At 41.0% G+C, this 24515-nt stretch overlaps 1 long non-coding RNA gene across 1 annotated transcript; it reads right to left on the bottom strand.

Annotated features, from left to right (window-relative positions):
* Window positions 1-4556: 4556 nt before the first annotated feature.
* LOC120932506 lies at window positions 4557-23802 on the bottom strand. The gene is made up of 3 exons (XR_005747999.1): window positions 23239-23802; window positions 19669-19798; window positions 4557-4727 (listed from the first exon to the last, which is right to left on the bottom strand). It is a non-coding gene; the product is annotated as an uncharacterized LOC120932506 (long non-coding RNA).
* Window positions 23803-24515: the final 713 nt, after the last annotated feature.

The raw sequence follows: 24515 nt of genomic DNA, 5'->3' as shown, positions 1-24515 counted from the left end.
AAAAGGATTTATTACAAATAAAAATTATACAGAACAATCATATTGATCAAAGATTGGACGATTTCTCTACTAGTTTCGCGGGTTTACCGCTTCCTCAGGAGAGCCAATCTATAAGATACATAATACAGTAAAATCATAAATTACAGTTCAGCAGCAGTAAAAAAATGCATAAAAAACAGTAGGGGTAGCTTACCCGGTGGGTAATAAAACAGTTGCGGAGGCAAATTGCCCAATTGTTACCCCCGCGGCGGACCTGGGGGAATAGTACGTGGATCTCTATAAGTAAAGAACATATATCTAGTTGGAATTGTGTAGGATATAAGGTATATATATATATATATAACATATACACACATATATACATACATATACACACATATGTATATCTCAAGCATGGTCGGGTTGATGGAGGGGGAAGGGGAAGGGGGGGAAAGGGGAGGGGGAGGGGAAACGGAATGGGAAGGGAGGGTAGGGGTGCGGGGGGGGGGAAGAGGGGAAGGAATTCCGACCATGGGAATAATTAACAGTAACACTTACCAGCATAATAGCATCTTTGGATGCATTACAAGAGAAGGAGTCCTGGTGAGGTACAAGACTGTGGACAAGATGGATTGAAGGACGCTGGCTATTGCAAGTGCCTGAGGGGTCATAGGAGGTGCTGAGTAAATTCTCACTAGTAGTAGTAGTAGTAGTAGCCAGCGTCCTTCAATCCATCTTGTCCACAGTCTTGTACCTCACCAGGACTCCTTCTCTTGTAATGCATCCAAAGATGCTATTATGCTGGTAAGTGTTACTGTTAATTATTCCCATGGTTGGAATTCCTTCCCCTTTTCCCCCCCCCGCACCCCTACCCTCCCTTCCCATTCCGTTTCCCCTCCCCCTCCCCTTTCCCCCCCTCCCCCTTCCCCCTCCATCAACCCGACCATGCTTGAGATATACATATGTGTGTATATGTATGTATATATGTGTGTATATGTTATATATATATATATATATACCTTATATCCTACACAATTCCAACTAGATATATGTTCTTTACTTATAGAGATCCACGTACTATTCCCCCAGGTCCGCCGCGGGGGTAACAATTGGGCAATTTGCCTCCGCAACTGTTTTATTACCCACCGGGTAAGCTACCCCTACTGTTTTTTATGCATTTTTTTACTGCTGCTGAACTGTAATTTATGATTTTACTGTATTATGTATCTTATAGATTGGCTCTCCTGAGGAAGCGGTAAACCCGCGAAACTAGTAGAGAAATCGTCCAATCTTTGATCAATATGATTGTTCTGTATAATTTTTATTTGTAATAAATCCTTTTTATGCAACTGCTTTTTATCATTTTTCATCAGTACCGAAATAGTCCACCAAAATCTGGGTAGGCATGTTATCAAGTCTAGCTTCAGCAACTATTCTTTTGCCCCCATCCTTTCTCTTTTATACAATTAATTTGGATGATGGTACGTTTTTATTGATTTTCATTTAATTTTATATGAGGCTACACTCCAACTTTATTCATATTCACTGGGTGGATAACACACCCGCTTCTCCTTTCTGAGTGCCTCTACAGTATAACCCTTTACCCTTTAGTTTATTACCTTAGTGATTACTTGGCCATATACTATTGACATGTCCCTTATTACTATTTGGTCCTGGTTAATTTCGCTAATGATTAGGCAGCTTCATGTTTTATGTATATGTAACTGATTTCTTGTATGATGTTATATTTATCTGTGTTACCTTTACAATCACATTAACCTGATCACCTGTTATCAGTATGACGGATCCAGCTCGAGACCTATGAGCCTCTACCCAAGGCTATTCTGTCTCAACGGTTTGGACTTTATCTCCAACCCAATGGGAACTTTATGTGTTAACCACACAATTAGCTCCCTTAATGTAGCTGTACCCCTCTCTTGGTCTTTTATTTATTTTCTCCATCTATATGCATCCCGACATCAAGGTCCTTTTCATCTGTCTGGGCATCTATTTATTATCCAATGCACTTCCTTGCCACAACCCTATGATTCAGCAACACATTTAAACTTTTATTTGGTTAAAATTGTTTCCCCTTGGTGCACACGCCCTTTATTCCTAATTATTTATTTTCCACTCCAACCACTGTTCTGCAGAAGCATTGCAGTAACTTCCAGCACTTCTTTCAAATTTCCATTGTTTTCTTCATGGATTAGGGACGCATGTGATATCCCTACCTTAATTACTTTATACCCACTGAGCACGCATGGCTCCTTATTTAATCACCCCCTTAATATTTGATGGTTCCATTCACCTGGTCACATTTTCATCAATTATTTCTTTAAGATGCTTTCAGCTATGCCCATTATCGCAGTTTCCTCTTGTTTCCTACTAGTTACTAAGTGTCTATGTCATATATTGCCACATTAATAGTAATCATGTGGTGGGATTACACCCCCACTACACTCCATCATTGTATTAACAATGTTTTTATTATTTGTTTAATTCCCTTGTATGCTTGGTCAATAGCATCCCCTGGGTATACAGTGCGGTCGGCTACCGCCCGCCCCCCCCATAACGGCGGACTTGCGCTTCCCCTGTTGGGGATGTTCCTTCCATTCATCCCCGCTAACTCCTCCCTACCTCGGGGCACCCCGCCCCGAGGCTGGCTCGAGCGCACAGGTGGAGTGCTGTGATCAGCACACTTGCTGTGTGCGGGGAAGCCGACCCAGTGACGTCAGACGCCGCTAAATTGGCGGCGTTTTGAACGTCTCTTGGTTGGGGAACTCATTTAATGGGCTGCTGCCCATGAATGAGCAGCGTGGATCTTGGTCCTGGTTACTAATAGCTGCGTGACTACCGACGCAGGTTGCTGTGCCCCAGGGATATCCACAGGTGCCTATCTGAGTCCATGCATTACCATGCTTCCCTTGTCACCAATAGGGTTATCACCCTGGTTGACACCTCACTTGATAACTACTAGTGAGAATTTACTCAGCACCTCCTATGACCCCTCAGGCAATTGCAATAGCCAGCGTCCTTCAATCCATCTTGTCCACAGTCTTGTACCTCACCAGGACTCCTTCTCTTGTAATGCATCCAAAGATGCTATTATGCTGGTAAGTGTTACTGTTAATTATTCCCATGGTCGGAATTCCTTCCCCTTTTCCCCCCCCGCACCCCTACCCTCCCTTCCCATCCCGTTTCCCCTCCCCCTCCCCTTTCCCCCCCTCCCCCTTCCCCCTCCATCAACCCGACCATGCTTGAGATATACATATGTGTGTATATGTATGTATATATGTGTGTATATGTTATATATATATATATATATATATATATATATATATATATATATATATATATATATATATACCTTATATCCTACACAATTCCAACTAGATATATGTTCTTTACTTATAGAGATCCACGTACTATTCCCCCAGGTCCGCCGCGGGGGTAACAATTGGGCAATTTGCCTCCGCAACTGTTTTATTACCCACCGGGTAAGCTACCCCTACTGTTTTTTATGCATTTTTTTACTGCTGCTGAACTGTAATTTATGATTTTACTGTATTATGTATCTTATAGATTGGCTCTCCTGAGGAAGCGGTAAACCCGCGAAACTAGTAGAGAAATCGTCCAATCTTTGATCAATATGATTGTTCTGTATAATTTTTATTTGTAATAAATCCTTTTTATGCAACTGCTTTTTATCATTTTTCATCAGTACCGAAATAGTCCACCAAAATCTGGGTAGGCATGTTATCAAGTCTAGCTTCAGCAACTATTCTTTTGCCCCCATCCTTTCTCTTTTATACAATTAATTTGGATGATGGTACGTTTTTATTGATTTTCATTTAATTTTATATGAGGCTACACTCCAACTTTATTCGGACCGACTTGTGTCGGACCAGTTAAGATGGCTCCTATAGGGAAACATTGATTTTCACACGTCATCAGCTCCTAATGTCGGAGCGTTTGTCCCACCAGTGTGAACCCAGCCTGACCCAGCAATCTTCTGAGTAGCACTGGGTCCCACTGCTACAATATTTACACTAATGCCTTATACACACAATCCGATTATCGTACGATGTATCGTTCGCATTTTGTTGAATAAAACTAATATCGAATGCAACAGTGCAAAATGTGCTGTACGAAAAGTACGTGTCTTTCTGGTTTATTTTTGTGTTTCCATGCGTGGTGTTCATCGATTTTTAGTGGGCGCATACTGTACTGATTAAACGATTGTCATACGATGGGTTGTCGTCCCAGCAAAGTTTTTGTCCCTTCGGATTTTGTTGGACAGACTGTCGTGATCGGCTGTCGAAAGATTATCGAACGATCAATCATAAGTGATTTTTATCATCTGATAATCGGATTGTGTGTATGAGGCATATCAGCCACGCTGACTCAATATAAATATAAAAAATATAGTGCAGAATAAAAAACAAAAAACCCACACACACACACACACACACAAGAGTTGCAGCTTTTAGGAACACTATTCAAAGATAAGAGTGCACTTTAGAATCAAGTTTTTAAATGTGCAAATGATATAAACTGCAGCAATTAAAGGTCTGTTTTCAGAATGCATATTTTTTTATTGTTGAAGGAAAAGTCATTGATTATAATGAAAGGGGTCCGGAGATACATGCTGCACATTGTAATTTATGCAGCCTACTTCACTCTCATGGCAGAAATATAACAAGTCAGGCAAAACAAGCCTGGTTCTTCAGATTCTACTGACTTGCCTGAAAAATAAAAAAAATAATAATAATAAAAGATTCACACAGCATTGCAAACAGTCCAGGAGACCTTGACTGCAGGGTTGGAGAATGAAGCAGACAGCTGGGGCTATGGACAAAGAATACATACAAATTACTCGCCTGTCATTGGGAGAAAAGTATTATTCTGTATCAAACAGCAGGGTATCGCCACCTTTCTGTATAAAGATGATGCTTCAGTACTGAATCAAAAAGATGGAGAAACTTAACATTTGTGCCTTAATGTTTCCGGTTTTAAAGCTTAAAGTGTAATTTATCTTTCCTCAAAATTAGGAACCACAGACATCAAAATCAGATCCTTTACCATGACCCCTCTAAGTATAAAATATTAAACTCTTCAATATTTGTATATTTGTTAACAGGGCTTAGTCCAAAGTACTCTTGTAAAGGTTTGATTAAAGTGCTTCTAAAGCCTTATGCCGTGTACACGCGATGGTCCAGATTCACATACATTGGCGCATATTTATGCCGGCGTAGCATATCGAATATACGCTACACCGACGCAGCGCACAGAGGCAAGCACAGTATTCACAAAGCACTCGCCCCCAGTCGCTGTTAAAGATACGCTGGGTTTCCTCAGCGCAAGCCAGCGTAGGTGGAAGTGGGCGTGAGCCATGCTAATGAGGCATGACCCATGTAAATGAAGGACTGAGCGTCATAAAGTTACGAATAACGTACGGCGCATGCGCAGTCCCGTGGACGCATCCCAGTGCGCATGCTCAGAATCACGTTGAAACAACTGCCTAAGATATGTCAAATCTTTGCCTACGACGTGAATGTAACCTACGCCTAGCCCTATTCACGTACTACGTAAACAACGTAAAATACGACGGCTGTGTTCCCTGGTCCATACCTTTGCATGACTTGTGCCTCCTATATGGGGAATAACTTTACCGTGGACGTAGGACTTACACAAAGCGCGTATATTATGTGCCGGGTGCAAGTACGTTCGTGAATCGGCGTATCTCCCTCATTTGCATAGGTGAATAGAAAATCAATGGTATCACTTGCGGCCAGCGTAAATATGCGCCAACGATACGCCGGCGTAGGAAAGTTACGCCAGTCGGATGAAGCCTATTTTCAGGCGTATACGATGGCGCATACTTACACTTACGTGGCGTATCTCGAGATACGTCGGCGTAAGTGTTTTGTGAATCCGGGCCAATCATTTTTCGGGTTGTAAAAACTGAAATTTTTCAGGCTCCAAAAAAAAAAAGTTTTTGTTCAACTTGATCATTAAAACGGCCTTGCCTACACACGATCGTGAAAAAAAAATGCTCTAACAAAGCGCGGTGACGTACAACACGTACGACAGCACTATAAAGGGGAAGTTCCATTCGGATGACGTTACCCGTTAGCCGATTTTGTGTTAGTAAAAGACAATTTCTGTCTGTTACAGCATGATGAATGTGCTTACTCCATTTTTCACGTCGTTAAAGCCCACACACGACCATTTTTTTACAACCCGAAAAACGACAACGTTAAAAACGTTGTGAAAAAATAGAGCATGTTCGAAAAAAAATTGCACTTTTTTTAGAATCCGAAAAATGCTCTGAAGCCTAAACACGATAGTTTTTAACGACGTTAAAAAACGTCATTTTTTTAGAACCCGAAAAACGGTCGTGTGTATGCGGCATTAAGGTTTTCTTTAACTAAATGCATTCTGTGTATTAACCACTTAAGGACCAGACCAATATGCTGCTAAATGACCCAAGGGGTTTTTACAATTCGGCACTGCGTCACTTTAACAGACAATTGCGCGGTCGTGCGACGTGGCTCCCAAAGAAAATTGGCGTCCTTTTTTCCCCACAAATAGAGCTTTCTTTTGGTGGTATTTGATCACCTCTGCGGTTTTTATTTTTTGCGCTATAAACAAAAATAGAGCGACAATTTTGAAAAAAATTCAATATTTTTTACTTTTTGCTGTAATAAATATCCCCCAAAAACATATATAAAAAAACATTTTTTTCCTCAGTTTAGGCCGATACGTATTCTTCTACCTATTTTTGGTAAAAAAAATCGCAATAAGCGTTTATCGATTGGTTTGCGCAAAATGTATAGCGTTTACAAAATAGGGGATAGTTTTATTATTATTATTTTTTTTACTACTAATGGCGGCGATCATCGATTTTTTTCGTGACTGCGACATTATGGCGGACACTTCGGACAATTTTGACCCATTTTTGGGACCATTGTCATTTTCACAGCAAAAAATGCATTTAAATTGCATTGTTTATTGTGAAAATGACAGTTGGAGTTTGGGAGTTAACCACAGGGGGCGCTGTAGGAGTTAGGGTTCACCTAGTGTGTGTTTACAACTGTAGGGGGGTGTGGCTGTAGGTCTGACGTCATCGATCGAGTCTCCCTATAAAAGGGATCACTCGATCGATGCAGCCGCCACAGTGAAGCACGGGGAAGCCGTGTTTACATACGGCTCTCCCCATTCTTCAGCTCCGGGGAGCGATCGCGACGGAGCGGCTATAAACGAATAGCCGCGCCGTCGTCCCGGATCGCTCCCCGCGGGTATCCGACCGCCGCATGTAGCGGGGGGGCCCGATCGGACCCCCGACCCACGTCTAGGCAGTTACATACAGGTACGCCAATGTGCCTGTATGTGCCATTCTGCCGACGTATATCTACATGCGGCGGTCGGTAAGTGGTTAAGGTAAAAACCCTTCTGTGATTTCCCCCCCAGCCCCTCCTTATACTTACCTGAGCCCAGTCTCAATCCAGCGCTATGCCAGAAAGCAGCAGCTCTCTCTGATCTCTCCCTCCTCACAGAACACAGTGATAGCAGCAGGAGCCAATGGCAATCAAATCCAGTGACGAGGGAGCGGGGGTACTGATGACCTAGCTTATTACTTGAGGCCCAAAAATGCTGGGACAGTAAAAATACCACTCAAATTACCTTATTTTGGAAAGTAGACAGCCAATGTATTTAGTAAGTGGCATGGTGAGTTTTTTTAAGTTTAAAGTTTTTACATCACAATTGTTTGGAAAATGTAGAAGTTTAAGGATAAGTTAATCTTACATAATATGTTACATGTTACACCCATATTCAGGGTGTAACATGTAACATCTTATGAAAGGACTGCCCCTCCTTCTCCCCACTCCCCCACTGTGACAGCTAGCAGTGGATCTTGTCCCCCTGCTAGCTGTAAAAAAAAAAAGTGTCCCCATCCGCCCAGCCACATCACTCATTCACAGTCCTCTGTGAATGGAAGATTACAAGTCCCAACAGCCTTAGTGGCTTGTAGTTCTCAATGAACTCCCACTGCGCTCTGTGCGCTGACGTAGTTTATTGATTCTTCCTGTCAGAGTGTATTGGCTTGCTTGTACACAGGAAAATCGGCAGTGTTAAATTTAACTCTGAGGGACTATATAAACCTGAGGGACTATATAAACACGTTCCTGGTGTTAATATGATCCACACTGTCAGAGTTAAATTAACACTCGTAAAAGTTATTCAACTCTGTAAAGAGGATTGTTTGCATTAATAGTGTTAATTCCCTGTATTTCAACACCATAATATTAACACTTTAAACAACTTAACACTAGGATTTTCCTGTCCAAAATGTTTGTTTTTTTACATACTGTCACCAGAGCAGTACAGAATTACCATATGACTGGTATGGCAGTGATCTGGGACAATGACTAGTGACAGTATGTAAAAAAAAAAAATAATAATAATTATTATTTTCAATATTTTAACATTTGTTTTTGTTTTTTTACAATGGCCCAGATTCAGGTACGACTTGCGCGGGAGCAAGTGTGATTTGCGCCGCGCAAGTAAGGAATTTGCTCCCAGGCAAATTTGCGGGTGACCCAGAAAGCAAGCTAAGCCTGAAATGTGCCATTTTTGCACGGAGGCAGTTTCTCTGCCCCGGCGCAATTAAGGGGCAATTTTGCTCAGGGAGCAACTTGCGCTCTCATGGTTTTCCCTTAGCAAATATGCAAATGAGGAACTGCCACTGATTCATAAACTTGCACGTGTGAGGAGCATTTTGCTCCCAAAGCGTGCAAGCTGTTTGGCCGGGGCAAATTTGCACTTTATAAAAGCAGGGGCAAGTTAGCAACAGATGGCCACAGGTCAGCTGGAGAGCAACTACAGCAGCACCAAGACGGACGAGCTAAACAAGCAGAGCACCCACACTTTCTGGATCTCACATCTGTGTGCCAACATGCCAGGGGCAGCTACAAAAAAAAAAAAAGCTCATAATCTGAGCATCAATAAAAAAAAAAAAACTCAAAATCTGAGCATAACCAAAAAACAAGCTCATAATCTGAGCCACCAAAAAAAAAAAAAAATGGTCATGAATTATTTTTTGCTTTTGGACATCCTTGGCCCAAGGGTGCCCCGGCTCTGGCTTCTCAGACGCCGTGGTGGAGCATGGGGTGGGAGCATCAACCCCTACTTCATCTTTCCTGGCAGGTGGTGCCTGCAAGCCCTCCATGGCGTTGGCCAGGCAGTTGAGGACGGTGTTGGTCTGTCCCAACATCCTCATCTGCCATGTGGTGGTGATCCTCAACTGCCGTCGGGTAAGTCTCCCCTCCTCCCGCACAGCAGCAGTGTTGGCCTCCACCGCACCTGCCAACCTGCTCACCTCCGAAGGTAATAATGCAGTGGCATCCTGCTGTTCAACCAGACAGGTCACAATGGCTGCGCAATTGCCACTAACATCCTCCAGGGTCTCATTCTGTCGGTCCCCCCGGTCAGCATGGTGGGTGAGGGCCTGCTGGACAGAGGAGGAGAATGCCAGGCTGTCCGCCACCCGCCTCAGGTCTCCCACCATCTCCCCTATATGGTGGGTCTGCCGGGCCTGCTCCTCCTGCAGACCCTCACGGAGGCTGGAGGGTACACCCCTAGTTTTAGAAAGAGCCTTCCTTGGAGGAGAGGCTGGGGCACGAACTGAGGGAGCAGAAGGGGAGGGGGTCACACAGGAGGGAGTGACACTGGAGGGGGGACACTGGAGGGAGGGACACTGGAGGGGCATGACGTTATGGTCGGGGGGGTGGTGGGTCGGTCAGGGATGGTGGGATCCTCCTCGAGGGACACTGCTTCCTCCAGATTGAGGATAACGGCCTCCTCCACCACTTCCTCCTCCCTAGATGGACTCTGGCCAATATCCTCCTCCACCAACATGCCCAGGATCTGCAGAGGGCCTGACTGCACCCCATGATGTTCTGGGGATGGCGTGGGTCGCCCTACAGCCGACGACGGCCCAGCCTCATCATCAACATCTGTGGATGACACAAAACAAAAATGTTGCTGGAGCAACACACTTATCATATGTTCCCTTCTACCCCCTCCCATGATACACAGCAGATATGAGAAACAAAAACTTGTTACATGTTCCCTTCTACCCCCTCATATGTTCCCTTCTACCCCCTCCCATGATACACAGCAGATATGAGAAAAAAAACTTGTTACATGTTCCCTTCTACCCCCTCATATGTTCACTTCTACCCCCTCCCATGATACACAGCAGATATGAGAAACAAAAACTTGTTACATGTTCCCTTCTACCCCCTCCTATGATACACAGCAGATATGAGAAACAAAAAAACTTACCAGTCCCCAAGTCCCCAACAGTGGAGTCATAGCCTGGCAGTCCCTCCACCTGCTCCAGCGCTAGACTCTGAGAGATGACCTCCTCCTCCGGATTGAGTCGCACAGAACAGGCTGGACCTCCTCCGGTGCCCCTGCTGTGCTTTTTAATGAGGACAATTTTGTCCCGGACGCGACGCCGCATGTCCGTGAACTTTTTCTGGATGTCCATCCAAGTCCGGTCCTCAAAGCCCAGGGCATTGATGTCTAAGGTTATCGCCTCAAATATTGCCCTCCTTTGGGCTACGGTAGTATTTTGGCGTTCAGCGCCATACAGAACAGCAGTATGGCGTGTCAGTGCCGCCAGCATGATCTCCATCTCAGCTGCCACAAAGTTAGCCTTCCTTTTTTTTTTTGTCCGGGAGGTGCCATCTCGCAGCAAAGGGCAAAATTACCTTGCTCAGGGGGGGGTGGAACAAGCAGGATGTAATTTTGCACAAGACCTGCGCAGGTCTGCCCCTATTTATTTGCTCAGTGCAAGCAGTTGGGCAGAATTTGCCCTGAAAATAGGCGCAAACCACTGCTGAGTGGAAAAAAGATCATTTGCATAGGGCACACCCACTTTCACTTGCGCTGCCTTAGGCCCTGATTTTTGCCTTACAAAGGAGCAAGTTAGCAGACAAAAGGAATCCTGAATCAGGTGGCAATCTTTCCAATTTGCCCCAGCGCAGAGCAAATCAGCTGCTCTTCACAGGTGTAACTAAAGGGCAAATCTACCTGAATCTGGGCCAATGTATTTACCTTTTTGTTTTACAATGTACTGCTTTGCACATCTAGAGGGTGATATTTTTGTCTGAGGAGCTGATATGGATTTGTTTTTATGCTATGATTGCTTATTACAGTGATGATCGCTGTTATAAGCAATCATTTTATAAATAACATCTAGTCATTCATAGTCATTCATTGTGTACTATTGTGATAGCTGTGATTGGCCACAGCTATCACATGGTACAGATGCGCTGTGGTTGGCCTTGTACCATATGATCACAGTGACCAATCTCAGAGATCACAATAGTACACAATGAATGGCTTTGAATGAAATCCATTGGGTACAAATGACATGTGCTCACTGCGATCAATCATATCACTCGCATAATACCAGGGCCAGCCCATTACAATCTGCCTACCGCTTTGTCTGATAGGAACACAGGAGCAACAAGAGTGACAGGACATCATATGATGGCCATCTAGAAAAAGGAAGCACCTGTCTGGCCATAAAATTATAATAAGCCAGGCATGAGGTGGTTAAGGACGCTGTGGGTGGAAGCACTCGCTGTTTCCTTAGCAACCACTGACAGCCAGAAGCTGTCATGTTTGTCCACAATTAATTGCTCTATACATACCGCATTCGGATGAACATCTGAGCAATCAGTGTTTGGTCCAAACACTAAGCTCATCCCTATTCGTATGCATTTATTAGGGACACTATGTGCACAGAGTATGGATTGTTGGTGTTTGAATGGATGTACCTTGGGAATTAAAAACAAGTGCAAAATTACAGAATAAGGTAATTTTTTGCACAATTAAAAGGCCAAAAGTGGTTCCAAAGCCTAAATATAATTTAGCTTAATGCATTCCTTGCATTAGGATACCCCCACCCCTTTAACTTACCTGAGCCCTCATTCAATTCAGCACTGTGCATGGCTGTCAGCTTTTTTCTCCCCTCACTTCCTGGTCTCATTGGCTTTGCTGAGGCAGCCACTGGCTCCTGTTGCTGTCAATCAAAACTAGTGATGAGGGAGGGGGTCCGAATTCTGCGGTCTGTGTCTATAGACGCAGACAACAAAGCTCAGGACTGAGCCTGTACTAATGCAGCAATACAAAGCATCTTTCTATGGGGACACTTACTGAAAGGTAGGAGCCAAAGCACCAGTGGGAGACCTGAGAAGAGGGGCAATTGAATTCCACTGCACAGAGCAGAGTATAAACCTGTCTGGTATTTTACGCGCACCCGCTGCATGGCGAGGGAGCCGATTTTGCGTGGCCGGCGGGCACGATCGCCGCTGGCCATGCCCGGTCACATTCCATGAGCGCCAGCATGGGGATTTGCATGTGTAAACACACAAATCCCTGTGCTATTAGGGAAGAGGAGCCATATTGTTTGTTCCTACTTCTCCTCTCCTAGTCAATCCTGTCCCCATACAGTTAGAACACACTGAGGGCATACACAATTAACCCCTTGATCACCCCCTAGTGTTAACCCCTTCCCTGCCAGTGACATTTACACAGAAATCAGTGAAATTTTATAGCACTGAATGCTGTATAAATGCCAATGGTCCCAAAAAAGTGTCAAAAGTCTCCGATCTGTCCATCACAATGTCGCAGTACCACTAAAAAAAAAAATCACAGATCACCGACATTACTAGTAATTTAGGCCATAAAAATGCCATAAATCTTTCCCATAGTTTGTAGACACTATGGCCCGGATTCACATACATCGGCGCATATTTATGCGGGCGTAGCGTATCTAATATACTCTACGCCGACGCAGCACACAGAGGCAAGCACAGTATTCAGGAAGACAGTGCTCCCACTCGCTCTCAAATCTACGCTGGGTTTCCTTGGCGTAAGCCAGCGTAGGTGTAAGTGGGCGTGAGCCATGCTAATGAGGCGTGACCCCATGCAAATGAGTTGCGCCTCCTATATGGGGAATAACTTTACGGCGGACGTACGACTTACGCAAACCGCGTATATTATGCACCAGGCGCAACTACGTTCATGAATCGGCGTATCTCCCTCATTTGCATATGTGCATAGAAAATTAATGGGAGCGGCAAATGTGCCCAGCGTAAATATGCGCCCACGATACGACAGCATAGGCAAGTTACGTCGGTTGTAGGAAGCCGCTATTTTTAGGCGTATCTCAGATTGTGGGCACGGCGCACAGATACGACGGCGCATAGTTATACTTACGCGGCGTATCTCGAGATACGCCAGCGTATGTGCTTTTGTTACACATTATTTGTTACACATTATGCTTCTGGGACTTTTTATTTGAATTGATCCTTTAGTGCTGGCTTGCAATTTTTTTGGTTTGTACTGTTATTATTCCAGCGCTGAATTTTTTCCTTTTTACAGTTTGTGAATCCAGGCCTATACCTTTTGCGCAAGCCAATCAATATACACTTTTTTACCAAAAATATGTAGAAGAATATAAATTGGCCTAAACTGATGAAGACTTTTTTTTTATTTGGGGATATTTATTATATCGAAAAGTTAAAAATATATATATATATATATATTTTTTGTAGGGCTATACTGCCTGCTGGGTGCCAAGCCCTACTTCATAGAATCCATAGATCTGTCTCCCTAAAATCTGTATGGGTTTACTGCACTGAACATTTTCTGAAAATGTTATGTATGGCTATCTCTGACTTCAGTCTTTTGTTTGTAAATCACTAGCCTTAAGACATAAAAATGGCTAAATTCCTGATCTGCAAAGCTAACATTTGTATAAGCAGAGATCAGCACTGTCAGTCTGCATGTTTCTCTTAGCAAATGGTTTCTTTGAAAGCAACCTATAATGGTCATTGTTTAAAAGTTTATAATCTTATTTGTTTTAATAATTTTTATTACATGAACATATATTTTATGCTATGAACATAATAAATAAATAAAATATACAGTATGAATGGAAACACTCTTGTGGTTTTCTATATTGCTATACCAGCATTTTGTCAATGCTACACTGAACTAATGAATGCCACTCTAGGTTGGTAAGCTAAAATATAGTTGTTTCAGCAAAGCCTAAGTGACATTGTTGTGACAATACTTGCCATTTTTTCCAGCTGTGACTATTGACAGATTGATCTCTAATAGTAAATATATTTGGACACTTCCACTTAGACAAAGGATAGTCAGCACTTTTTAGGATGTCTAGAATTTGAATTGATAAAATAGATTTGTCACAGCTATTAAACTGCTGTCCAAAGGACAGGAAGAATTCAGTCAGTTGTGTTGGCATGGTTGGGATTTGTAAAAGGATGCCAGCACTATGTCAGTAAAGGCATTTAAGGAGACAAGACACTTTTTCAGGTTTCAACATAATACAAGTATTTTGTGTGCTCTCTGCTCCCCTTTACCAAATCTATTGGCTTGCCACCCACATGCCATGCCAGGCCCCCCACAACCTTACGACTTTAGGTGTCATGACCAATGCAGACTCACACTTAAGGTAACTGAGCCTCAAAGAGAACCCTCTCTAATTTGTATTGCCAATTCACTCTGCTAAAGGAAATGCTATTACATAGTGTTGACACTCATCCAGGATTCACCCGGACAGTTTGGGTTTTGAAACATTTTTTTCGGATTTCAGACTGCCTGAAACCCAGACACATTATTTAGACTGAATCAGGAGACCCTGATCTCAATATCATTGAGTCTGCCTGTAATTACATTACATAAAAAGACAGAAGGATATGAGGCAGCCCACATCCAGAGAAGACCTTTGGTTAGTTCTCCAAGATGTTTGAACAACCAACCTGCTGAGTTCCTTCAGGTGTGCAAGTGTACCTCGTCGATTTAATGATGTTTTGAAGGCAAAGGGTGGTCTGATCTGGTTTTCTCTACTGTTCACTTACTTTTTATTTTGTTAATTGATAAAAGAATAAGCTATTAACACTACTATTTTCTGGAGAAAAAAAATCACACCTGCCTAAAAAGGGATGTGGTGGTGGAACATTGAAACACCAGCAGCTGGCAGATACATTGTGGATGAAAGGTGTTGATGCCTGAGCCTCCATCCTCGGGTGAGTGAGCTCACCTTCCACTGTCTTTGACTGATTTCTCCCCCTCCCTCTCTTCTCTCTCCTTGCTCGTAGCGAGTGAGTACACTAAAGTAAGGAGGACTCAGATGTAAGGATGCTCTGATGTAGGGTGTGCTTTGGGAAGCCTGATTTAAGTAGGAATGCTGGTAAATCTGATGTAAGTGGGGGCTTTTGTAAAAGGAACCCCCCTTATGTCAGAGTTCCCTTTTACACCACAGTCCACAGCATTCTCCCTTGAAAAATTAATTGCCTTGTGCCACTAAAGTGTTCGGGTTTGGCTTGAAGAAAAGGTGGAAACCCTGCTACTAAAAGGATACAGCATGCAGTCACAGGGAAGCGAGAGCTTGTGCACTACATATTAATTTATAATAGTAATTATTGAAATCACCAGCCAAGCACCTAGCATTTTTAGATGGAGTGGACAGCAATAGCAATCTTTGTGTTTTCTCAGCACAGGTTTCCTTCAACTTTTGAATGCTCTCTTCTTAATAACAATAAAACTGGCTTACAGGTTGGGCTTTTTATATTGACTAAAGATCCACTTTAGAGCCCAATTGAACTTTCAGTTTAAATCGGCCAAATATTGTCCAAGTTCATCAAAAGGTGTGCAAAGTCTTCTGGGTTATCATCCTTAGAAAGAAACCACGGTTTGGGAAAACCTGTTCCCTGCCAGTATGCTGCAGAGTTAGACCCTTTATGGAGTTAGAGGTCCGATACACCCTTTGCTGTAAGTAGATCTCTCCAAACAGCAGATAGCTGAAGCTTTGCCTAATTAAAAACTATAGGTCAGGCCTCTTAAGAATATTTTTTTAAAGCAGTATGGGATTTAGCCATGACAGGAGGGTTACATAGACTTTGACAAGTAGGTGCATGCACTTTATATATGCAGTAGTTTGCCTCTCTTCTTCCCAGTGACAGTCTATTTAATTGACAAAGTGCATTTTTTTTTCTTGCAGATTAAAAAATAAAATAGAATAAAATAAAAAGTTAAAGAACATGGACAGTGCTAACCAATTAGAACGAAAGGGAGAGAAAACTGAAGGGATTTCAAATCCCCTGACCATTGGTGTGTCCTGCGAGAGTCTTGACAGCTTAGAGTAGCGGGAAGTAAGTACAGCAAAGATCACGGGGGGTGGGGAGTGGGGTCCGTGTTGTTAGTTCACCATTACAGCTTTTCTGTAAAGTTGAACTTACACTTTGTCCTACGGCTGCTGAAGTAGAATAATAAAATTTCGAACCAGGCAGGACTTCAGCAATGCAGGTTTATTAACAGCCGGTAACAAACAGATTTATGTTTAAAGTATTACAAGATACAGGTCTAATTTATACAGTTTCTTACAATACAAGAATATTAGATATAGGTATTCTTATCCTCTAACCAAATTGAAACAATAGTGAATTGTTCTGACCATGAACCAGAATGGGTCTTTTCTGTCAATTCTTGGAAAACCCGTTACCTGATGGGGACCAGACGGTCGACCTGCTCGACCGGGTTTGTGAGGGAAATTCACCTGAGACCGCACTCTGCAACAAGTTAAGAAGTTTTCCCTATTTGACTCATACGAGAAGACACGTTCCGAACAGATATTTGCCTATTGGTTCTGATCGTCTGCCACCCGTGCAAAAGGGCTGCATAGACAAAAAATCAGCCTGATAGGCGCCTAAACAGATAATTGCCCACTGGTTCTGCTCTCTATGACCTGTGCAATAGGGCAGCATACATAGAGGTCAGCCTTATGAGCTCCTATCTGATTTGTCTGACTAACAATTGTAAAACTTGCATTTAAAAAACCCTTACAAGCCTAATCTCAGCCATCTCTCCTAGATATGATTGGTCCTACAACCAAACAAACTTATTAATTCCCAAAATTCTTATATGTTAATTAAAAATTATTTATAACTGGTTTTGTCCAATTAAATACACCTGTGTAGGGACAGTCTGGCACCGAGCTGTGTTAGATCAAACTCTCCTTGTCTTGATAAGACTTCACCAACAGATTTATGACTTTGGAAGAATGAACTTTTATTAACCCCTCCTTATGTGTTATGTCTTACTTTATAATTCTATATGTATGTGTATATATATACCTATTGGTTCCCCAAAAAGATACTGTATATATATATATATATATATATATATATATATATATATATATATATATATATATATACACATTGTCCTTGAAGACTTTCTTATCTAATCAGGCTATAATTCAAAATGTTTCTTCTCTAATTAGTGAACCGAAAATTAACTGTCCCAGTACTTTTTCAAGAACACCTGTGTACACTTGTCATGGAGCAGATATATATATATATATATATATATATATATATATATATATATATATATATATATATATATATATATATATATATAATAACATAGTGCACCTTAATAAAGATGTAATAACTATTGCTTTACTATTGAATCATAATATTGATAAGACCACTACTATATAATAATAATATGAATAATAATTATGAATAATAATTATATTATCAATAAAACATATGCAAATCAATATGAATAATATGAAATAATAATATGAAATACATTGGCTAATATGAGATTCTACAACACTGCCTGCACTGCCAGTCTTCACTAAGCTAAGCTTGCTAAAGAACCTTTAGCATCCAATAATCCCAATAGATGGTTGGTCCCTCTCTGTGTTCTGTGGTTCCATGATTTTTTTGCTGGTTTAGTTACTGAAGGGTGTGAAAATCAGTAGAGGGGGTGAATAGGAAGGTAAGTATTATTTATTTTCTTTGCAGATAGTATTTTTTTTTTAAATAGAGACAGAGACATTTTAAAACAACTTTTGGTAGACTTTAGATAACTTTACTTGATAAAGCCTTCCAAAAATGTTTTAATACATAAGCCACCACTTCTATTAAGATCTATATTCAAAAAACCTGGGCTGGAAATGAATAGTGATTTATTGTCTACAAGGAAGCTGTTCAAATTTTGTCCCATACTTTATCAATATTTTCTGAGACTGAAGTTGTTTAAACTAGCGATTTCAAGCAAAAACAAATGTCCTTATGTTTAGGATCGAAGGAGTATATTTTGGGGGTTAGGTTTATGGTTATGATTATATTAAGGGGTTATATTGTGGTCAATCATTTATACAGCGATTACTGTGTAAATGGCAGTGAAGGGGTTAACCAGTAGGGGGCGAGGAAGGGGTTAAGTGGGTCCTAGGGAGTGATTATAATTGTAAGGGGGCCGGGCTACATTTAACATGACACTGATCACTGCTCAAGAAGACAGGGAGCAGTAGATCAGTGTCCTGTCACTAGGCAGAACAGGGAAATGCCTTATTTACAAAGGCATCCCCCTGTTCTGCCTCTCCATGACACGATCGCGGAACACCGGCGGACATCGAGTCCGTGGGTCCCGTGATCACGGAGGCCGGGCGTGCGCGGGCCCGCTAGGCGGCAGATTCAAAGCAATGTACCTGTATGTTGCTTTGTCCGCCCCTGCCATTCTGCCGACATATAAGTGCGTTAGGCAGTCGGCAAGTGGTTAAAAAAGGGGAAAATTTTATCTATTACCACAATAAATAAGGAAAGAAAATATAAGCAAAACCCCAATACATAATACATTTAAAGCGGTGGTTCACCCTCCTTGACATCATTATACCATTACATTCGGCATCGTAGCGCGAGCTACGGTATGCCGGTCTTAAATTTTTAATCCCCGTACTCACTGTGCTATCGATCATTGAAGTTTCCGACTCCCGCAGGGAATGGGCGTGCCTATGGAGAGGGAGGATGATTGACGGCCGGCTCTGGCACGTCACGCTCCCCGAAGACAGCCGGAGTAGGTCTCGGCTCTTCACGGCGCCTGCGCACAGGCTATGCGCAGGCGCCGTGAATAGCCAAGCCTATTTCGGCTATTTCCGGAGGAGCGTGACGTGCCAGGGCCGGCCGTCAATCACCTTCTCTCACCATAGGAACGCCCATTCCCCGGAATCTTCAACGATCCATAGCACGGTGAGTACGGGGATAAAAAATGTAAGACCGGCATACCGTAGCTCGCGCTACGATGCCGAATGTAATGGTATAATACATTTTTTTTTTTTTTTTTTTTTTTTAATAGGGTGAACCCCCGCTTTAAATAAACTTGGAAGTATAATGACACTTATGAAAACACACATACACAGTTACTATGGGTTACTGCAGACATTTTCTATTTACAATATACTTTAGAACCAATCATTCGGAAAAGCTTCATAAAGGCAGAAATGATTCTTTATCCAGAAAACCTACAATACCTTTAAAACCTTAAAATATTCTTTCAGCTCTGTAGAACTAACATATTCAGTTCATTAATTAAGATGAGGAAGAGTTAACTTCAGAGGATTCTGCATAAATTCTGTAGTGAATAGAAGACAAAGTGGATTTTTTTTTACCCTTTTACTTAGATGTCTTTTTTGTTGAAATCAATCCAATGCAAATGACAAGACAGATGAAAGTAAATGCGCAGTTAATGAAGCGGAAACAAGCAAAAATCAAAAAAATCTAAACTTACACAGTCTTATATCTCTGTGCCTGACGAACATATGTTTAGTGTTTCTTCTGTTCGCTCATAATCACTTGGTGTTATCATGCGGTTGTTCATCACTGTACTTTCCACTTTCTTTGAAGATCACCTGTATTTACTGTTTGAAATGAATAATACTACATATTTAGGATGTAGTTATAAGAGAACTACTGAAGTACTAAAAAAAATATTCTCAAAATATTAGCTTCTAAAAATGTGCTACTACCATGCTTTAAGAAGGTGTGTTTAAAGTCACCCTGTCACTGTACAAAATGTTACTGCTGAGTCTTTTTTTTTCACACACGTTAAAAATAAAAAACACGCAAACGTTAAAATTAAAAATACATTTTCTACATAAAAATAAAGTTAAAACATCACATGTTTCTGGAAGTAATGGACAGATAGAAAAAAAGATAGTAGTTGCAAAATTGTATGTTGCACAGTGTTAGTGCAAACAATTAGGAAATGTTTCTAGTAGAATTACATATATATATATATATATATATATATATATATATATATATATATATATATATATATATATATATATATATTTATTAACTAGAAAAATCTGTGTAAAATAATATTAAAATATACTTAGTGATGATACAAGAATTGATATCCTTTCAAATATCAAATGTGTATGAGAATACAAATGATAATCACATTTCTACACAAGCTCTTATTACAAAATGCCATATTTCAATACTTATATAATAACTTAGTAATTTTAGACTTGGTAAATTAGTAATTAGCTTTCCGTAGCTCTACGGACTTATGTAAACAACTAGGTGTTGGCTTTGACACTTGTGACTTCTTCTCAAAACAAATAGACCTTCAAACTTTAAAAATGCACAAACAAAATGTTATACTGTGCACATATCTTGATAATGTAATCGAGACTTATCTTTAAATTTAGAATGAATCTATTTTTAAACACATATCACAACAAAACCATTGTACAGACTCTGGGCCAGATTCACAAAAGAGATACGACGGCGTATCTCCTGATACGCCGTCGTATCTCTGTTTCTATCTATGCGACTGATTCATAGAATCAGTTACGCATAGATATCCCTAAGATCCGACAGGTGTAATTGTTTTACACTGTCGGATCTTAGGATGCAGTACCGCGGCCGCCGCTGGGGGGAGTTTGCGTCGTAAACCAGCGTTGGGTATGCAAATTAGCAGTTACGGCGTTTTTCGCGGTCGCTACGTCGCCGCTAGTATAGTTTCCCGTCGCAAAGTTAGTCGTCGTTTTTGGTGCCCTAACTTTAGTCAGCAAGCGTATTGCTGTCTAAAGTATGGCCGTCATTCCCGCGTCGAAATTCAAAATGTAACGTCGGTTGCGTAAGCCGTCCGGGAATATGGAAGTGCGCTACGTGCGTCGCCGTTCGAAAAAATGACGTCACTTCTCGCAAAGCACGGCGGGAGTTAGGAAACGGAGCATGCGCAGTAGGTCCGGCGCGGGCGCGCGCCTAATTTAAATGTTAGCCACCCATTCAATTTGGCCCGCCTTGCGCCGGACGCATTTACGATACACCGCCGCAAGTTTCCAGGTAAGTGCTTTGTGGATCGAGCACTAAACCTGAAAACTTAGTTACGGCGGTGTAACTTAAATGGCTTAGGTTTCCCAGGTGCAATTGTACGTGAATCTGGCCCTTTGGTCTTAGCTTTGTAGAGACAGACAAAAATGTGTACCGGTATGTCTCTTAATATTTGGAATATAATTATATCATGCTGCAGGTAGAAATAACACAACTCCAAATTGCTAGGCCACAATATTAAATGGTTCAGTTTTGTATATGTCAAAACAACTCAATTTCCAAAATGTAAAAATAAAAAGATTATTACTTTACCAGTACTTAAGAAATCTGTTGTTTTGAGAAGCATCAAGTTAGGTGTCCCACAAGAAACCTCTTCCAACACTCCTACATCGCTGCGCTTTGAAGATCTCAACACCCTCTCACATTTCAAGATCCTTTCTGTCTCCTTACAGCTTCCTTTTCAGCTATGTGTAACCACTTTTTATCCCACCCAAAAAGTGTGTGTGTGTGTGTGTGACACTACTACGTAATTGATGATGTAAAATGACGAGTTGTTTCCATGTAACTATGACAACCACATCAGGGCGGCCATCTTGGACAGTTAATATTTTCACCACCAGGGGCACTATAGGATTAGAATTATGTTGAAGATGTTTTCCGTTTATGTCCAAGTCAATTTATGAATGACCCTTGACTTAGCCTTAACAGGACCTATTAAATATTTAGAACTGTCTAAATTCTGTCATTCTAGCCATTGCGTCTCCTCTTGAAATATATGGGTTTGAGAAAATATCCCCACACAATTAACTTGTGTTCTACATACCTTGAGACTCAGATCATTGGAATTTAACCCTGTGTATTACTTCACAGATACAGCTTCTATAATTTCCAACTTTTCATAGGATCCCATATTTGTAACCCTTATTAAAATAATATATATGTATTAATGAGTTTTATGAATATCCACACAGTACACTATGAAATTATTATTAAAATACAAAAACCAATATGTGTAAAATGATTTGCTTAATTATGCATATAAGTATTTCAATATAATAACAATACCACGTAACTTTGGTTAATTGTATTACTTATACTTGAGTATACAATACACTTTTTAAACACTGTTTAAATACCTATTCCCCCCCCCCTTCTCCCTTTCTAATGAAAGGCTTCTCCATATGAATGGAGCTAAGGGTGGGTTTGAAGGGTTGGTTTTGTAACACGTGAGATGTTTAATGTAATTCTATTGTATATCTCCCTCCAGTCACAACTAATCAAGCCTCTGAAGAAGACCATCATGGTTGAAACGCATTAGAATACCATTTATACATGCAATATATATGATTTGAGCTGTATAAATATTTCTGTTGTGTACTGTATAACCTCTATGTAATTTGTTGGTCTTTTGCTGTACCGCAACTCATATTCTATCTATGATCCCACAATTTTTTTCCCTTTTTTTGATAATAATTTTTGATATATGTGAATAAATAATTTGTTACCACATTGTATCCCATTTGTATAATTGAGCTGCCTAAAAACCCCACTTGGGAAATTCTCTCTGTTGTAACTTAATGGGGTGAGCAGCATTTTTTTTCTCTCCACTTTGTGTGTTCTGTTCCTTCTATACTTATTTTTCCTTACTTCAGTTTAAGAAGAAAGAAAATGTATTTTGGTTCTGTGATATCTGAGACCTAACCTATCTTGGTCAATTCCTTATCTTACTAAGTGTCCAGACCTTAAATGTATGACTTAAACGGATGTGAAAAGAGCCTAGATTCTCTTACAAAAAAATCTCTTCTCTAAAGACAGTAAACTTGAGTTAACCTCTTTAAAAAAAATATTGTTAAACAAGATGGCTTCTGATTTGTTCATAGCATATATATGAATCATATACAATATAAAGGCCTCCTATATACTTTTAACCCTAATAGTCCTGACAATACTTACAGTGCCAGCAGTAAAAAGATTAAAGCAAGCTTTTTGTGTAAATTAGGACAGGACATACCTTTCCTGCTGGCCACACCACCGAATGCCAATCCTGGGAAAACTTTAAATGAAGTCTGCACTGTTAACATCTGTTACAGGAGTGTTAATCTCATGGGTCCCACTCAATTCTCATTGGTCATCCTGCTGACCTCCATGTCACTTCTGTATTCCATAGTGTAGATCAGAGAGAGCTGCTAATGATAGTGTAGCTTTAAAGTGAGCATGTGCATAAAACTCTGTTATTTCTTTCAAAGATAGAATTATACAGCTAAACATTTTCCATCATCCCTATCTTACCCCTGTTTGATTACAAAAAATGTAATTGGCAGAATGCTTCAGAGGCTGTGGCCACGTTGCTGACTTTCTTCACAGCTTCTGGTCCTGCCCGATAGTTCAGGGATTTTGGGAAGAAATACGTTCATTTATCTCCTCTACACTGGGCTTGCGAAATATTTTACATCCCAAAAACTGCCTCTTAAGAATTTTTGGGGACCTTACACTCTCTGTATATGCCAAAAGATTAATATGTATATTGTACTTTTATGGAGTTGACCATCTGAGTGTAGATGATGCATGGTGTGTGCTAATGAGATCAGTTGGTCAACTCGTTTCTGTATCATGACATAAAGTCTGTCCAGGAAAAAAGTAATCGAGCAGTGTTTTGAAACAGCAATAAAGTAGGTGAGGTAAGCGTGTGTAGAATAAATGGAAAGCTGTTTTATTTTTGCTAAATAAGTACATTAATGCTATATTGGCACATAGGGGAGCTGGAATTTAGAAAAAAAGAAAAGGTGAAACAAAGTGAAGGTATCATTTAAACTTCATAAAAAACAAAAGTGATCCATAAAATATGGGTAGATGGACTTCTAATCCCCTTACGTTCAAATAGAATAGAAAGGCCCAATAACAGATGAACATGGAAAGCTAGTCACAAATGACATGGAATAGGCAGATGTATTAAATCATTTTGCCATTCTGAAGCTTCCCTCCAACCACTTTGCATAATATTTTATATATACTGTGATTCTCTACTTGCCAAATATGCTACAAGCATCTCCCTCCACTAAGTCTGGCTGCAGCCATTTTATCTGTGGGCAGCTGAAGCTGCTGCCTGTTCACTTCCTGGATTTACACAGACACACAAAGGCACACCTCCAGCCCTGCAGCTTTCATTTGCCCTCTTATGACTCATCCCCCTCCCTTTCTGGCAAACTCTCACACGAGTGAGAGAGAGAGAGAGCTGTACATGATGTCATAAACCTAGGCTAATGACCAGACAAGAAAGAGGAAGTGGGC

The sequence above is a fragment of the Rana temporaria genome, chromosome 3 (assembly GCF_905171775.1).
Source record: "Rana temporaria chromosome 3, aRanTem1.1, whole genome shotgun sequence".
NCBI lineage: Eukaryota > Metazoa > Chordata > Amphibia > Anura > Ranidae > Rana > Rana temporaria.
This window is presented reverse-complemented; position numbering and strand designations above follow the sequence as displayed.